This window comes from Hippocampus comes, unplaced genomic scaffold (assembly GCF_001891065.2).
Source record: "Hippocampus comes isolate QL1 unplaced genomic scaffold, H_comes_QL1_v1.1 scaffold21, whole genome shotgun sequence".
NCBI lineage: Eukaryota > Metazoa > Chordata > Actinopteri > Syngnathiformes > Syngnathidae > Hippocampus > Hippocampus comes.
The window spans coordinates 892,464-908,373 of NW_017805745.1; the positions used below are offsets into that span (position 1 = coordinate 892,464).

At 44.7% G+C, this 15,910-nt stretch overlaps 1 protein-coding gene across 1 annotated transcript in view; it reads right to left on the reverse strand.

Moving 5' to 3' along the window:
- pcdh9 (protocadherin 9) overlaps positions 1 to 1,329 on the reverse strand; it is a 150,959-nt gene extending 149,630 nt beyond the window's left edge. The window contains exon 1 of the mRNA XM_019884612.1: positions 940 to 1,329. The gene's annotated coding sequence lies outside the window, so the exon portion shown is untranslated. The remainder of the gene's footprint in view (positions 1 to 939) is intronic.
- Between the last annotated feature and the right edge of the window lie 14,581 nt (positions 1,330 to 15,910).

Consider the following 15,910-nt stretch of genomic DNA (forward strand, 5'->3'; position numbering starts at 1 on the left):
AAAATGCATCAACGAGAACGCTTTCAGTCAATAATTTGGAGGCAACGTGATCACATCAAAATGACACGCGGCACCCTCCCCCACTCCTCCCGAACCATTTAACCTGCCTACCTAAAAATCATGGGCCTTACTGCAAATGAATCATTCTTAGTGTATTCCACACATTCAATAACAACATTCTATTCAACAATGTTCGGGGGGAGCTTTTTAACATTATTCCACAGAACACTTTTCATTCAGTCATAAAATTGTTCATGTTATATTACTGTATTCAAAGCAATGACCTTGTTGAAGTTTAAAAACACTTTGTGAACCTCGATACATTGAAAAGAAAACGAAAACACATTTATGAAAATAATTCCGAAACACCTTCGCAAATAAGGGCCAGTATGTTTTCTCTACCTACATTTTTTGAAGGAATAATTCAGAGAAAAGCATCTTAATAGCACACTGCATCAGCCTTTTAGGTGGCCATTTGTGTGTGTTGCTCCACTTGGGCCCCCACTGTTAAAAAAAAAAAAAGGATGCGACCATTGGTTTTGTTAACAAAAGGTGAACATGGCACACTCTTATCAGTTCAAGATGCAAATTGCGAAAATTGAAGAGCTGAAGTTGTCTACGGACTCCCGAATGAATGGCTGCACATCCAAGCGTTTAAAACACGATCGGTAAAGATTTGAAATTCGCATTGGCAAACTGAGATCTACTCTAAAAGTGCACATACACATAATGAGCAATATCACTTGAGAACATTTGCGGTCTGCCTGCTCACAGCCCTCTCGTGACGTTGGCAATGGTAGTCGGGTCCAGAAAAACAAATAAAATAATCGTAATCATTGAAAAAAAAAAGGCAACAGCGAGTAGCACAAACAACATGGGCGTCTCGGTTATTTCCTCCCCAAATTAACTTGCCGAATGTAAAAGGTTTAAGCGTGTGACCTGCGGCTGTTGCGGTGATCAGCGTCTCATCTTCCAGCAGCCAGGTGGTCAGTGGTTTGCGGTGTCTCCCATTAAAGCGTCTCCCAAAATCAATGCTCGGCTCCCGGTTGACGTCCCGTGGAAAAAAAAAAATGCACTTCCAAGCAATAAACGTGCAAAGCGCGGGCGAGATGAACGCAAGAGTCTATTCCCTCATGTTTCAAGTCCGAGGGGCTTCATTGTCACTCGAACCTGGCATGAAGCCCATGGGTTGAAAAAGAGGAAAAGAAGGAAGGAAAAAAGGAGATGGAAATGTCCGAATCTGTCCTCCTTGTTGCTGCCAAATTTAAACAAGAGGCGTTCAATGTCACACCAATGCGCAACATTTACGCGCCACTCATCCTTGCGCTCTCACTCACCCGGCTGGATTTCTTGCTCAACTCTCTCTCTCTCTCTCTCTCTCTCCCTCTCTCTTCGGTCGAGCCACGGGAGGGACGGTGATGTACACGGACGCCCACTCACCCCGCCGAACCACTTCCATTGGTCAAGCCGGCTCTCGTTCAGCCGCGTCGACAGGCGGAATAGGAACAAGATTGGCCCGGAGAAACGTCACTTATTGCACATCCGAAGGCTGTGCGCGGTGGGATGCTGCGCGAAGATGCCGCAGGCTGCGGAGACGTTTTCACAATAACCCCCCCCCCATTCCCACCCCCCCTCCCAAAAAAAAAAGCGAGAGTGGGGTGACGACAAAGGAGCTGTTGAGAATATTGTTGCTAAAATAAGATGGCGATTGAATGTCCTCTGACAATGTTTGGTGTATCGGTAAAAGGTTCACATATGACGCACCAAAGTCAAAAAGAAAAAGGCAACCTGTTAGGCTGTCGCCAGGTCGCTCACTAATTGGGGTGGATGCGCAAAAGCAGCAGTCTGAATTACCCCCCCTCCCCCCTTTCAAAAATTATATATGCAATTGTTATGCATGACTATGACTTGCTAAAGCATGAACGCTGCAACCGAGTCACAATTAGTTGAAGTCAAGAAGAGGATGCTGCCGTCGAAGCATGTTGACACACGGGCTGCATATTTGCTGCCTTGTGTCCTCTGCACTTGGCAGCCTGCAGGCACTCATCAGCAATGTCTCCAAGTACTAACCTTGACAGCCGGTCCGCTCATCAAAGTCGGACAGTTGCGTGTCTGTGTGGAGGGGCTGTGCTCTTTGCGGGAGAAATAGTCCCCCAATTTAGAAGTCTATTACCTCATTCTCAATTAATTGAGGAAGCCATGACTTGACTTGCACACAAATGCGATCTCATTTAATAAGTTTTCATTTCAACAAAAGACGGCGAATGTGAAGACGAGGAATCCCAAAAGTGCACGTCAGACGTGACGTAAGGTAATAGCAGCAGCAGCAAAAAAAAAAAAAAGATTTTCAGAACAGGTCGTCATTCAATTCCCAATCATGACTTCATTCCAATGCAGTGGGAGATCACCCTGAAAATGTGCCACGGTGCTGCTTCTGTCGAAAGCGAGCCGCTTCAATCCAAGACTGCGAAGAGCCGTCATGGTGAACACCGCCATCTTGAGGCGGGTTTTCTCGTCATCCTTGGACTGTGCCATAGGACTCCGCAGCCAGCTCGGCTCCCCAAACGGCACCCCGTCTTATTTCAAAGCAAGGTGAGGCATGATCAGAGACCGTGTAACACCGTCAACCAAGCTGATTCTCACACCCGAAAGCCTTTTTTTTTGTTGTTCGGGTGAGAACCGGGCTGCTGTGAAACTACTCATTGCCTGGCCAACAGTTCATCAGGACGTCAAACCTGACGACGGGACCCGTTTTTTTTTTTTTGCCCTTGATTCATCCGTATTCTGTTGCAGTCGGGGAGCACCTGAGGTGAACTGCCACTTCAGTTTTGTCGTGTGCTGACGAAAAGAGTGTCCAGTTGTGTGCGGGAGCTTATTTCTGGCATGGAGATGCAACTAGTGCGTTTGTGTGTGCGTGTGTGTGTGTGTGTGGGGGGGGGGATGTATAACGTCTTGATTTTCCTGAACGGCCGGTCGACTTCCGGTCCGGTCCGGTCGGTAACGATCTCCACCCCTCCGCATCCGTCGACGATGACAATTTGGCGTAGAATGGCCGCGGACTGAACTAATCATACCGCCCCCCCCCACACCCCTACCCTCAGATGGCCGAATTTTGCTCCCTGTTTGCGGTCCCTCGATTATGCCGTATTGTTGACAAAGTCATCAGGTCTTAATTTCACCAAATGTTGTATACTGTGGTTGCAGTGACCCTGAGAATTGTTTCTAATAGATTTCACCATACAGTGAAATAAAGATCGGTCTCAATTATTGCCGCGGCTGGTTCGTAAAAACATTGTTATTTAAGTTGTATTCATCGCACAAAGTGAAGCTTAAAATGGGCTCAGCAGTCTTATGCAGACTGCTTTCAAATGAAATGATCTTTCACATAACCTGCTGGTCCCGGGAGCTTCTCCCGCCAAATCTACAGTGTTTCGCAGGTTTGTTATCTCCCTATTTAGTGGGTTGAACGATGGCTGCAGCTAATGCCGCTGCCAGTCAAGCTGCTGACAGATGATGAATAATGTAGTATGCTAATATATGTTCTAGAAGCCGAGGTGCGCCTCCTACAACCTCACACTGTAGACAGAGCCTCGGGGAAGCGTCCAAACCCGAGGTCTTCAAATTCCCCATACAGCCATACAGTCAATCACGCTGCTCACCTTCATTTGATTCTCACACTGATTTATTGACTTTCTCATGCTGTTGAATTGGCTGCATGAATAATACAGGAAAACAAACATGGTTCGCTTTCATGCACATAAAAGCAAAAGGTCAAGGCGGTAATTAATGTATTTCCACAACACAGGAGCTGCTGCCAGAAAATGCTAATAACCGGTGGACCAACTTTCTAATTGACAGTGTGCAACCCAAGCATGTCTGTTATCAAGATATTAGAAGAAATTACACCCCTGAGAATTTATTGTTACTATTGGAACATATGGTTATTTCTTACTTTCTGATGGCATCTCGGTGCAGGAGGCGTGAGAGGCTTCTTCAAAATCGTCCGTTTTCCCCGACAGGAATTAAATGAGATTATTTGCTTTGACGCGATTCCGTTGATTCTCTGCGACTCTTTTGTTTTAGCACAACAATCGTAACAGATTCGACCCTTCCGTGACAAACTAGCAAAGAGTCGCTGCAACCGCTGATGAAAATCTCGGCCTTTTTGCCTTTGAGCCCTCTCACAAGAGCAGTAATGACCCAGTGGATAATTGGCATCACACACGCAGTAGATCTTGAATGCCAATCAGGCATCGCACTCACTTAAAACTTTACACTGTAGTAGCCTAAATCCACTTAGTTGATGCCTGGATAATTACGATGCTACTTCATTTAGGAAAGACTGACAAGTGTTGCAGTTAATAGATTGAGGGTTTTCATGTTGATACGTTGTTTACTTCAAGTCATTTATAAATCTTGGATAATAGGCTTGCCCTAAACAATCATTTGGTGGGATTTTTATTGTTTTGGCTTAGTGAACGTTTACCAGCTCTTCAACATTAAACTTGGGGGTCAGTTAGTGATGGGAACATGAAGCTTCAAGATGCTTCATGAATCCGTTGTGTTTATCGACCCGACTCGATGGCCCTCTCTGTTCATTATAGCGCGGAAAGTACGCTGCCGTTGGCATTTCGGAAACCCCTTTCTTTAAACCAACGGTGCCATTGAAAGGAATCAAAAAAATGCACCAACTGGTTCATGTAGCATCTTGAAGCTTCATTTTCCCATCAGTAGCAACCTGGAGAATGCCAACAGGACTCACCGACTAATTCACAATGTACAGACTTGAACATTTTAAGAAACTTTACTCTTCTTTTTGTATTGCTGTAAGAAATTCAAAAGGCTTGTTCTTTTAATGCCGGATGTTTGGGCTTGGGCTACATTTTTGCGGGATATCACATGGTTACACATTATTTTCCAGACCATGCGTTGAAAAAGGTCAAGCGTTTCTTTCCATTCTCTTTACTTACGGATATGCAAGCCAGGAGCCGTGTGTTAGACAGTGAACTCGCACACTGCTGGGGCGGCTGATGGAAACTCCTGCTGTATGAACAGTCTATTTTGACCTTGTGCTCATCTCGCAGAACCTAAAGAAGGAAACACATCTCTTTTCAGCTTTGTTACCAGTCTGAATAATGCCGAAGGACCGATTGATAAATATTAAAAAAAAAAAACTATCATTAATTTATTGCAAATATTGCCACGGTTTGAAAATTATGTACTTTTTAAATTTACTTATGGTAACCATTACGTATTTTCCAACTAGAAACACAATTTCCAAAGAGAAACACACCATGTTTTGAATTATCGGAGGTCATCAACTATCCTGCATGTTTTCGTTGGTTTCCTTCCATCACCACACCTGATTTAAATGATCAGCTCGTCAGCAAGCTCTGCAGAAGCCTGATAACGATCCTGATCACTTGGCTCAAGTGTGTTCGAGGATTGAAACATCTAAAACATGGAAGATCGAGGCCCTCGAGGACTGGAGTCGGTGAGCCCCGATTTAAACAAAGGTGGGAAGTGTGAATTTATTTATTTTAATGGAAGTGGGCAAATTCAGAAAGCAACTCCAGGAAAACCGATTTGAGAAGTTGCAGCTGGTTGAGCTGTCTTGAGTGGGAAACACAGGTGTGGAGTTTTGCATTTTAAAATGATTCTTGCATTTTATTATCTGAGAGTGCACCTCAGGGATTCGCGGGGACGTGTAACTCTAATGCTTTCCTAATGAGTCTTCTCCTGACTAATTGAGGATCTTTTTGTCTATTACAGCCAATGTTGTGTAACTTCCAACATCAGCAAAATCACCACAAGTGTTGACCAATAAATTGTTTTTTTTTCCTCATCAAACGAAGTGTACATCATCCAGTAAAACTTACATGGAAAATCAAAACTGTTTTTAATCTCTTCATACAAGCCACTCATCCAAAAAATTATATTGGCATCAAATTAAAATCAACAATGACTTTCCAAACTACAAATAATAAAATGAAAAACCGAAAACAATAACAATACAAAAGATTACCACACATACCATCGACAATATTTTGGCCCAAAATAAAATGACAATTTTCAGATGTTTTGTTTTTGTTGTGATCGTTTTCAGAACATCACAAACAGGTACTGTATGTTTTTTTTTTTTTGTGACTAATGGAGGATAGGAAAAAAAAAAATACCTGCAAACAGGTCAATTTATGAATGCCTAACAGCGTGGATGGATAATATCTCACCTTTCATGTTTATTCCATCACCACATTGTCATGCTGCGTACACACCAAATGTGAAATAATGCAACGCGACGCTTGTCCTGCAAGTTCACGGGGGTGACTACAATCAGGGTTGCTTCGAGCGGACAGGAGGAGGGGCTCTGTCAGTCAACCTGGTGACCGGTCATTGTGTATGCTGCTAAATGCTATCCCGGTTGACGGTTACCATGGATGTAAACAATTCAGTCCAAGATACTCCACCAGGGTGGCCCGGTAGTCGAGTGGTTAGCACGTCAACTTCACAGTGCAGAGGTACCGGGTTCAATTCCAGCTCCGGCCTTCCCCTCATCAAACTAAGTGTACATCATCCAGTAAAACTTAACTTACATGGAAAATCAACTGTTTTTAATCTCTTCATACAAGCCACTCATCCAAAAAATTATATTGGCATCAAATTAAAATCAACAATGACTTTCCAAACTACAAATAATAAAATGAAAAACCGAAAACAATAACAATACAAAAGATTACCACACATACCATCGACAATATTTTGGCCCAAAATAAAATGACAATTTTCAGATGTTTTGTTTTTGTTGTGATCGTTTTCAGAACATCACAAACAGGTACTGTATGTTTTTTTTTTTTTGTGACTAATGGAGGATAGGAAAAAAAAAAATACCTGCAAACAGGTCAATTTATGAATGCCTAACAGCGTGGATGGATAATATCTCACCTTTCATGTTTATTCCATCACCACATTGTCATGCTGCGTACACACCAAATGTGAAATAATGCAACGCGACGCTTGTCCTGCAAGTTCACGGGGGTGACTACAATCAGGGTTGCTTCGAGCGGACAGGAGGAGGGGCTCTGTCAGTCAACCTGGTGACCGGTCATTGTGTATGCTGCTAAATGCTATCCCGGTTGACGGTTACCATGGATGTAAACAATTCAGTCCAAGATACTCCACCAGGGTGGCCCGGTAGTCGAGTGGTTAGCACGTCAACTTCACAGTGCAGAGGTACCGGGTTCAATTCCAGCTCCGGCCTTCCTGTGTGGAGTTTTCATGTTCTACCCGTGCTTGCGTGGTGCTTGCGTGGGTTTTCTCCGGGCACTCCACATTCCAAAAACATGCATGGCAGGCTGATTGAACACTCTAAATTGTCCTTCGGTGTGAGTGGTTGGGAAAATGAATGAATACTCCACCATCCTTGCTCCCTATTCGCCAACCAGCTCCTTTTTTGTTTTGGTCTGGGCCGATAAAGGAAGCTCCCGATCCTACAGATGGCAATGATATTGTCCCACATTGTTCCTATTTCACTACGGTCTATGTGCGTGCGTGCGTGCATGCGTGCGTGTCTATTTTTGTCACTATTTTTGGCTGCGTGTAGGTACATTCTCAACTCGGATTGGCTGTCGCCGCTCGGTCCCGGCCGATAAAGGAAGCTCCCGATCCTACAGATGGCATTGATATTGTCCCACATTGTTCCTATTTCACCACGTTCTATGTGTGTGTGTGTGTGTCTATTTTTGTCACTATTTTTGGCTGCATGTAGGTACATTCTCAACTCGGATTGGCTGTCGCCGACACGCCGCTGTCAAATGTTCACTTGGGCTGATGGCGTTAGAATGGGCGAAGGAGCACCATTTTTTTTGCTTCGAACGATTCAGACGCCCTGCGCGGCATGCAACCGCGCCTGATCACATCGTGCGACACAATTCAACACCTTGTTCATATTGCAGTCAGCTCACTTTGGAAAGAGACATTCTTTGGGATCATAATCATAACAGCTAAAAATGTGCTCAGTGCTAGGAGAGCTTGACAGTGCAGCTGCGGGGCACAGCTAACTCAGTGGCAGAAGCAATCAATATCATTCTGTTTGTCGTGCCTGACAATGATCGGCATGTTTTGTGCAATAAGCTAATCAGTATTTACTGTAATCCACGAATATTGCAGTATGATATTTGAAATCGATAGGCAGCCGGGCTATGAGATTCTTTTCTGAAGCCAGGCACACGTTCTTCTGTGTCCGTTTCCTACACACATGAAAAAGAGGAGCCGGATAAAAGTTGCCAGTGCGCATGTTGTGCAAAAGCCCATCAAGCAGTGCCGGCACATTGAGGTCCTGTCATCTTGTCTAATGATCAATTCTGATCATGACTGGTGCATTGAGGCATCGATATGGCTTCCTTCCTTTCGGTGTTGTATCTGCCAACACTGTCACGGCTAAATGAGCAACGGTAAATAACACGAGGGATCCTGACAGGTCCGTTGAAATTATTCACTCACCTTGATAAGAAGCTGATTACTGCTGCTTGTTCAGCTGCATCATGTCTCATCCGAGACAGTTATTGTAAGTAATACACGCATCCTCAATCCCGAGCAGGTGGGCAGGCGTGTTTGTTTTTGTAGTTCCTGATCATCTGCCTTAATGATCTGACCATAACGCAAAGCCCTGCAACGTCTCCAGTCATCGAACATTTCCATCCTTGCGTGATAGAAATAGGAGATCATCATCATCGCAATCGAGATTCACATTTTTGTTACACTTCTACTTCGGTGGATACAATGAAAAAAAAAATACTCTCGAGGAGTAGCGCGTGAAATATGTTCCAGGGAGGCTTCATTTCCCGGGCAGAGCTTTTGAAGCCGGTGGCACAGTATGGCAGACAGAAGAGACCATCTTGAGTAGACCCCCACGCCCCCCCTCTAATTATATTGCAACCGTCGTGCAGTGCCATGGGCTGAAACCACGTACGACGACTCATCCCTGTGCTTTCCTCCAACTTTTATTTTGCTCGGTCCTTGCCAGGTGGGTGAGAAACAAGAGCACCTTAAAACTCAAATTTGTTAGCGGGCGAGTTCGTGTCAGCGTGTGAAACGCAGAGTCCTTTACAGCAGGTGGCATTCCGGTGAGAACTACAGACCGAGCTTGCTCTGAAGAACTGGATGTTGCGATTGGATCCAATTGTGAAGAAGGGCAATATGGTGACTCATCAGTACTCGCGCTGGCAGGGGCCATCATGGATTGAAGAGCCGCCGAACTGGCCGCACATGATTCGGACAAATCGTGTTGATAATCAGAGGCCCCTTTTGTCACCGTTCCGCTGCCTCGCGTTCTTTCTTTGGTCTCCCTGTGTGGCTGTTTCTTTGTGTCTGTTCCTGATGCCCGCCTGCCTGCTCCGCATATCTCCCCACCTGTCAGCGGTGGAAAAGTCTCCCAATGGTACGGCCATCCAGTCAGATATGCTTTTTTGCTCGTGCAGTCGTCCGCTCGGGCCACCAGCGGCTGCCGCAATTAGAGGACTCGTCTCACTGCTGTAGTCTGCATTTTTGCACCTCATCTCAACCCCATGCAGAAACTCTTCGGCAAAAACGAGACTCCTTCACTCGCAGAGTGTGCATTCGTGTTGCGGGTACACGGCGAGCAAATACAAGAAAGAAAAAAAAATTGTTGTGGGACTTCAAGCATATAAAATGGGTCGATCAAATAGATGCGAGTATTTTTTGTTTGTTTGTTTGTTACATTTGCATAAAGTGTGAGCGTACAGCGTAACTATGGGACTCGGTGCTGTAATTAAACACATTTGCGTTCGAGCCGCACCGTTGTTTGTGTTTGAGCGGAGATCAGCGTAAAGCCCCTTAAACATACACGGCTCTCCCAACAAATCGCACGCCTGTGCCCCAGCTGTGATTTTCCATCTATTGAAGGCTTAACTCGGTGTTTTGGATCGCTCAGCCGCAAATTAAATTTGATTTTTTTTTTTTTTTTTTTTTTTCCATCACAGGTCAAACATCTTGAGAGGCTAAACACAGCGCACCATGAAATGAGATTGTTGTCGGTGTTGGTTGGGATTTATTTTGATAGCAATTTGGAACTATAGAAGTGTTTGCTCTCAGAATCTTGCTTTGGCTGACTGTCTCAAGCATAAAACTGAACAGCCAAATATCTTCCCTCTCCCCTCCGTAGTACAGCGCGGGTTTACGGAGAGAGTCAAATCAATCCTTGAAATCAACAAACACAAAATCAAACGGCTGGGCTGTGGAAGAAACCTAAGCGAAGCTAAGCTAAGCGCTATGCTACCATATGTCGAACGTGCATGTGTGTGTACCTGAAACACGGCTTGCATGACCTGTTTTTCTGGTCTTGAGCTCCACTTCCAACAAATGACCCTCCCTCCATATTTGGGAATAGGAAGGAAGGAACTGGCATATTTGAATGGGATCGAGGGATGGCCGCGATATGCTGATTTGGACACCATTCAGCAGCCAAGTTAGTGACTGAGCAGCAGTCCAGCGAGCACACCGATGGACCGTCCTGGAGCCGATAGACCAGCGAGGAGGTCAGTGATGGATGCCGCCGCTCCTACCGTGCCCAACCCTTACAAGGTCAAATACAAGGTCAAAGACTTGAAAGCGGTCATCCTCGCTGTGCTCAGAGCTGACAAACTTTTTTTTTTTTTTTTTTGCTGACTTCGATGTCACAAAAGAGGAATGAATGTTTGGTCACGTCAGTGGTTCACGGGCTTTTTTGCAGGCACATCATTTGCTTCACTTCACTATATGTGAAATCTATGCACAGTCAAACCTCATGATGACCTACCCCGAGGGACATCACGAATCTGCACGTTAGAATGGTAGTTCCTTGTAACCATTTCCAATAAAATGGCCGACAACTGCGATGTGAAATACAGTGTGAGCATCTATAGATGTAAAAACATGAACATGTAATACAGTATAAACATGTGAATTACAAATATGTGTTGAGAGTACAAAGAAAACATTCCATCATCCAATGAAAAGTGCCTCTTCTGCAGTTCAGGATGTGCCGCGCCCCCAAGCCGTTTACGATCATCTTTCACTCTGTTGGCGACGAACTCCGCCACGATTTGGTTGCCATGATGGATGATTGTCGAAATCGTCGACTTTGCCAATTTGTAGTCTCAGCTGAGCTTGGTCTGGGAGACTGACTCCCTTTCCAAAGTGAGAGACAATTTCAGTGAGATTTGCTTGCGTTTAGCAGACATCTTTTCAGAGCATGCCCGTGCCTTCGTGAGTTACTGCAGGAAGTACAATAATGTAAAGGGCCGATCAGGAGTGTTGAGAAGCAAAGGAGGGGAATCTCGCCCTGTACATTTTGTTCAGAAGCAAGGTCGCGGCGACAGTTAGCTTCTCACGGTCCGCTGTAATGAAGCCCTTTTAACTATTTTGTGGGGGAAATATTGTCGCTATAATGAAGTTTACATTAGAAAGGCGTTCGTTGTCAGCAAAATCGGCAAATGGAAAATGAATGACCTGAAATCGTCAGATGTAAGTTCTATTGACCTCTTGTCTCATATCTATTTATTTCATTTTTTTTGGAGGTCAAAGCAAAATTAAAGGAATTAACCTCACTGGCGCAATCGTTCTGGAGGGTAGCGTAAAAGCGGGTCAGGTGTTGAGGTTTCGATTTGAAACAGTGGATAGAAGAAGCGATTCAATGAACAATGTGTGCATCGACACAAGAGTCGGAAGGCCCATCAGTGGCAGCCCTCCAGTTGTCGCACAAACAACAAAAGCCCCTCGCACTTAAATCACACACATTCGAATTGCCAGCCTAATTCACAGGGGAGATGGCAGCCAATGACTGCAAGCATTCTTCTTTATTTACCCACGGACTAAAATGTTCCTCCTCCTCTGGAATGCATTTGCCACAAATCATTTCACACGTGTACAAAATGAGCTTCCTACTGACTCAACCACAGTGAAAGCGCCTCCATCGCAGGCTGATTTCTGACAATGATGATCACAAAACAAAGACAATCAGCCGTCCTTTGAAGGTTCAAGCGAATGCTGAGTCAATGTGGCACTAATGCAGAGTCGGAATCAAAATGGAAATGGCATCTCACGCGTAGCCCAAGTGTGTTTGTTCAACCAATACATAACCTGCCCGTCTGAAGGCCTGCTAAGCTCTTAAAGCTGCTATCACCTGCCGCTGCGCTGTTTGCCTGAGCGCTGTGCATATAAACACACCTGGCCGGAGATTCCGCAGATACTGATTATATCCTTATATCATTTCTAGGGGAACTTGTTTACCACCTCTCCTGACAGAGATAATAGGCGGATGGGGGAGGGGAGGGTCTCCTTTTGGCCTTGTACTTTTAATAGCCGTCACTTTCCCCTGTTTCACCGCAGTTGCCACGTTGGTGTCGAATTAGACCGGCGAGATATATACACATATATATATCTTTGAAAAAATTATTTATTTCTTTATTTATTTTAGTGCACAAGCTCATTCTCCTTTGTCTCACTCAAAGCTGACAGGGAAGGAAGCCATCGATCTTCATGAGGTTTTGATACACATCGTTTCACCTTGTGCAGTACCTGCTTTTTCAGGAGATTGGAGGAGAACGCTTGACTGATCAGACTGATATAGCTTCTCTCCCATTTCAGCGTCTCGCACCCCCCAACACCCCTGTCTTCCCTCGCTTTGCGCATTCCGCTTCATCCGACTTTCCACTGCTTCTCGCACCCCCATCAGAGTGATTAAAATTTGAACAGCTCTGGCCCTGTCGAGCGTGCATCCGAATGTGTCGTTGGCAAGTAAAGCCAATGCATGTCATTTAACACTGTATTGATCAGGAATCACATAACATTGCATTTCAATGCTGCAGATCCTGTTTTGATCGTATACAGTGGTACAACCGTATCCCCATAAGAAACAATTAAAATTCAAATTCAATCCACCGTATCATCATGAAATATTCACCGACTGCACAGGAAATACTTTAAAGTGATGACATTCTCACTGCCGTACAGCAGTAAAAAGGAGAAAGGCCATATCATAAAACAACTCAAACTAGTAACTCAGTGATTACATGAATATTAAGAGGAGGAAAGGCTGAAACCGAATTGACTTCATTAATTGCACGTTTTAATATTCTGAACAGGAACACGTGTTAAAAAAAAAAAAGTTCAAATCATGCTGATGAGTGGACACAATGTATGATACAGCTATAGTGGTGAATATTTTTCATGTAAACTTAGAGGGCCCATGTGTGGTAGAATGGTGCATGTGCGCTCGGCGTAAAAACGTCATTTTCGCGCCAGCGCAATTCTTGCGTCTTTGAGGGTGCGCTGTGCCGATTTGGGCGGTTTTGGGCACAGAGTTGCCTCGCCCCCGAGTCATCTGACAATTTGGCAACAGAAAGTAGTCAACACTGAGTGTAAAAATGGTCATTTTCGTGCGGTGTCAATGGTCTAATTCAGCATGTTTGCCAACTGCCCCGGCGCATTTGCAATTTTAGTCACAAAAAGTAGGCACATTTTTTTGACTTCTCAAAGGCAGGTTTTTTTGCAGCACAGGTAGTCTGACAGGATTTAGGTGTCCGTATTTAATTCAGGCGCATGATGACAGATTCAACGATGTGGGTGGTGCACGTCACTGAATTTCATTCATAAATAAGACACCCTCTGAGTTATTGTTGAAATCAATTCATTGCATGAATCATCATCATCTCACATATTTTAATAACACATCATTTGCCGTCACTATTGGCATCCACAGCGCCCACCCCCTCCACGTCACACACACACACACACACACACACACACACACACACACACACACACACACACACACACACACACACACACACACACACACAAAACGATTCTCCTACTCAATGCAAATGTGGTGATGGGAAAATAAAGCTTCAAATGTGCTTCACAAACCAATTGATGTATTTTTTGCCCCCTTTGGTTGGCTTTCTTGTTTATAAAAACGAGTTTAAGAAATGGCAAGTCAGTGTGTTTTTAGCCCATGTTGAACAGAGTGCCACCTAGAGGGGTCACAAAATACAACAACTGGTTCATGAAGCAAATTTGAAGCTTTATTTTCCCATCACTATGTAAATGTATTTGGTGCAGCTGATCAATAATAGTTTCATGTGCATGTTGAAGGGCCGTTTAACTGGGAAAAAGAGAGTATATACTTTGAGAAGGGTCCCAAATATGAAAATTGTATAATAGCTGCAAGCCCCATGTGGACCTTCCATTGTGGTTGTAAAGCAATTTGGCGAACCGGCCGTGCCGGCGTTTTAGCTCAACAGTTGGTGCTCTGCGCTTTCAAGCCGATGGCTCAGGTACGATCCCCAAATTGGGTTGGTACTTCGATCGCCTGGATTTTGACGCATACGAGTGAGACCGCGCAAATTGGCAGAGAAAAGTTTCCTTCCATCCCACAACAGCGCACAAAGGCACAAATGCCCAATTCTACTGGCGCAAAGTCAAGCAAAATACCAAAAAAGGGAAAACTCCACCCATGCTCATAGTTAGACTGCGCTTTGCAATCGACTTGCACCCAAAATAAAACACGGCCCATTTTCTGTTTTGGCATATTGGACTGGTTAGCATTTTTGGCCTCACAGCGTGGAGGTGCAGGGTTCGATTCCAGCTGCGGCCTTCCTGTGTGGAGTTTGCATGTGCTCCCCGTGCCTGCGTGGCTTTTCTCTGGGTATTCCGGTTTCCTTTCACGTTCCCAAACCATGCATGGCAGGTTCACGGAACACTCGAAATTGTGCCTCAGTGCCTTGCCATTGGCTGTCAACCAGTTCATGGTGTACCCCGCCTACAACCCAAAGACAGCTGGGAGAGGCTCCAGCATGCGTGCAGACCCATGTGAGGATAAAGGGGTTCATAAAATGGACCGATGGATGTAATGAGCAACCAGCAGGGAAACATGACTGTGTACGACTTCTGTCATGACGCGACTGCAATGGGGCACGTGAGGGCCATTGAGAATTTCAGGAGAATTTTGTGATTTTCCCGAACCACCGATGTATTTCCGGGCTGGTCGAATAAGCCCCAAGGCTCCAACCCCTGTCGACGATTATGTTTCGGCGCGTGACTGCTGCTGTCCTCAACCCACCATCAGCGAAAATTCCCGGGCCTACTTTTGGTCCCAGTACTTCCCTGACTGCAACGAATCATACCTTTAGAGGAACTCAAAATGTCTTTTTTATTGTTCAGTATGTTTGCAGTAAAACTAACCATCAAGATTTTTTTTTTCTCTCTTTATTTTCTTTTTGCCAAGAAACGGGCCATATTGAAAAAAGAATTCATACAAGAGGTTTGACTTCCTGAAAAGGTGAACAGGCTTTCAAGCAGCTTTCTGTCAGTCAGAGAATGTGACAAAGGAGCAAGTTGCTTATTTGAGGGGAATAAGATGCTGCGAAAAGGTCACAGAGCAAGTGAACTTGTGATCAATCCCAAACAGGAGGTAACCTTGTCTCGCTGGCCATAAAAGATGTTTGTGCGTGTTGACAAACAGGCCGCATAGCATGCAAGTTTCCCTGCCAGACCGCGCTAAGAAAATCAACAGCGCTGCAATGTAACCGATTTAATCTCCCTGATGATACCGAGATGAAGCGATTAATTTCAGAGATTGGCCAATCTTCAAGGCCAGGCAATAAGAGTTTAAATTACGATAGAACAACACTATTTGTCTCCTTCTTCCATGGAGAATAAAACAATATAGTGTTTGTTTTTGTCAACATTTGCTGTTATGGCAAGAACCAGGACGTGAACTTAATGCTTGTCCTTCACGGCTTGCGCGTGTACGGGAAAAGCGGCGGGGTACACACTGGACCTGTCGTCAGCCAATAGCAAGGCAGCGATGTAAAATATTGGCAGGCAATTATGAAATCATGCAGCCAGACAA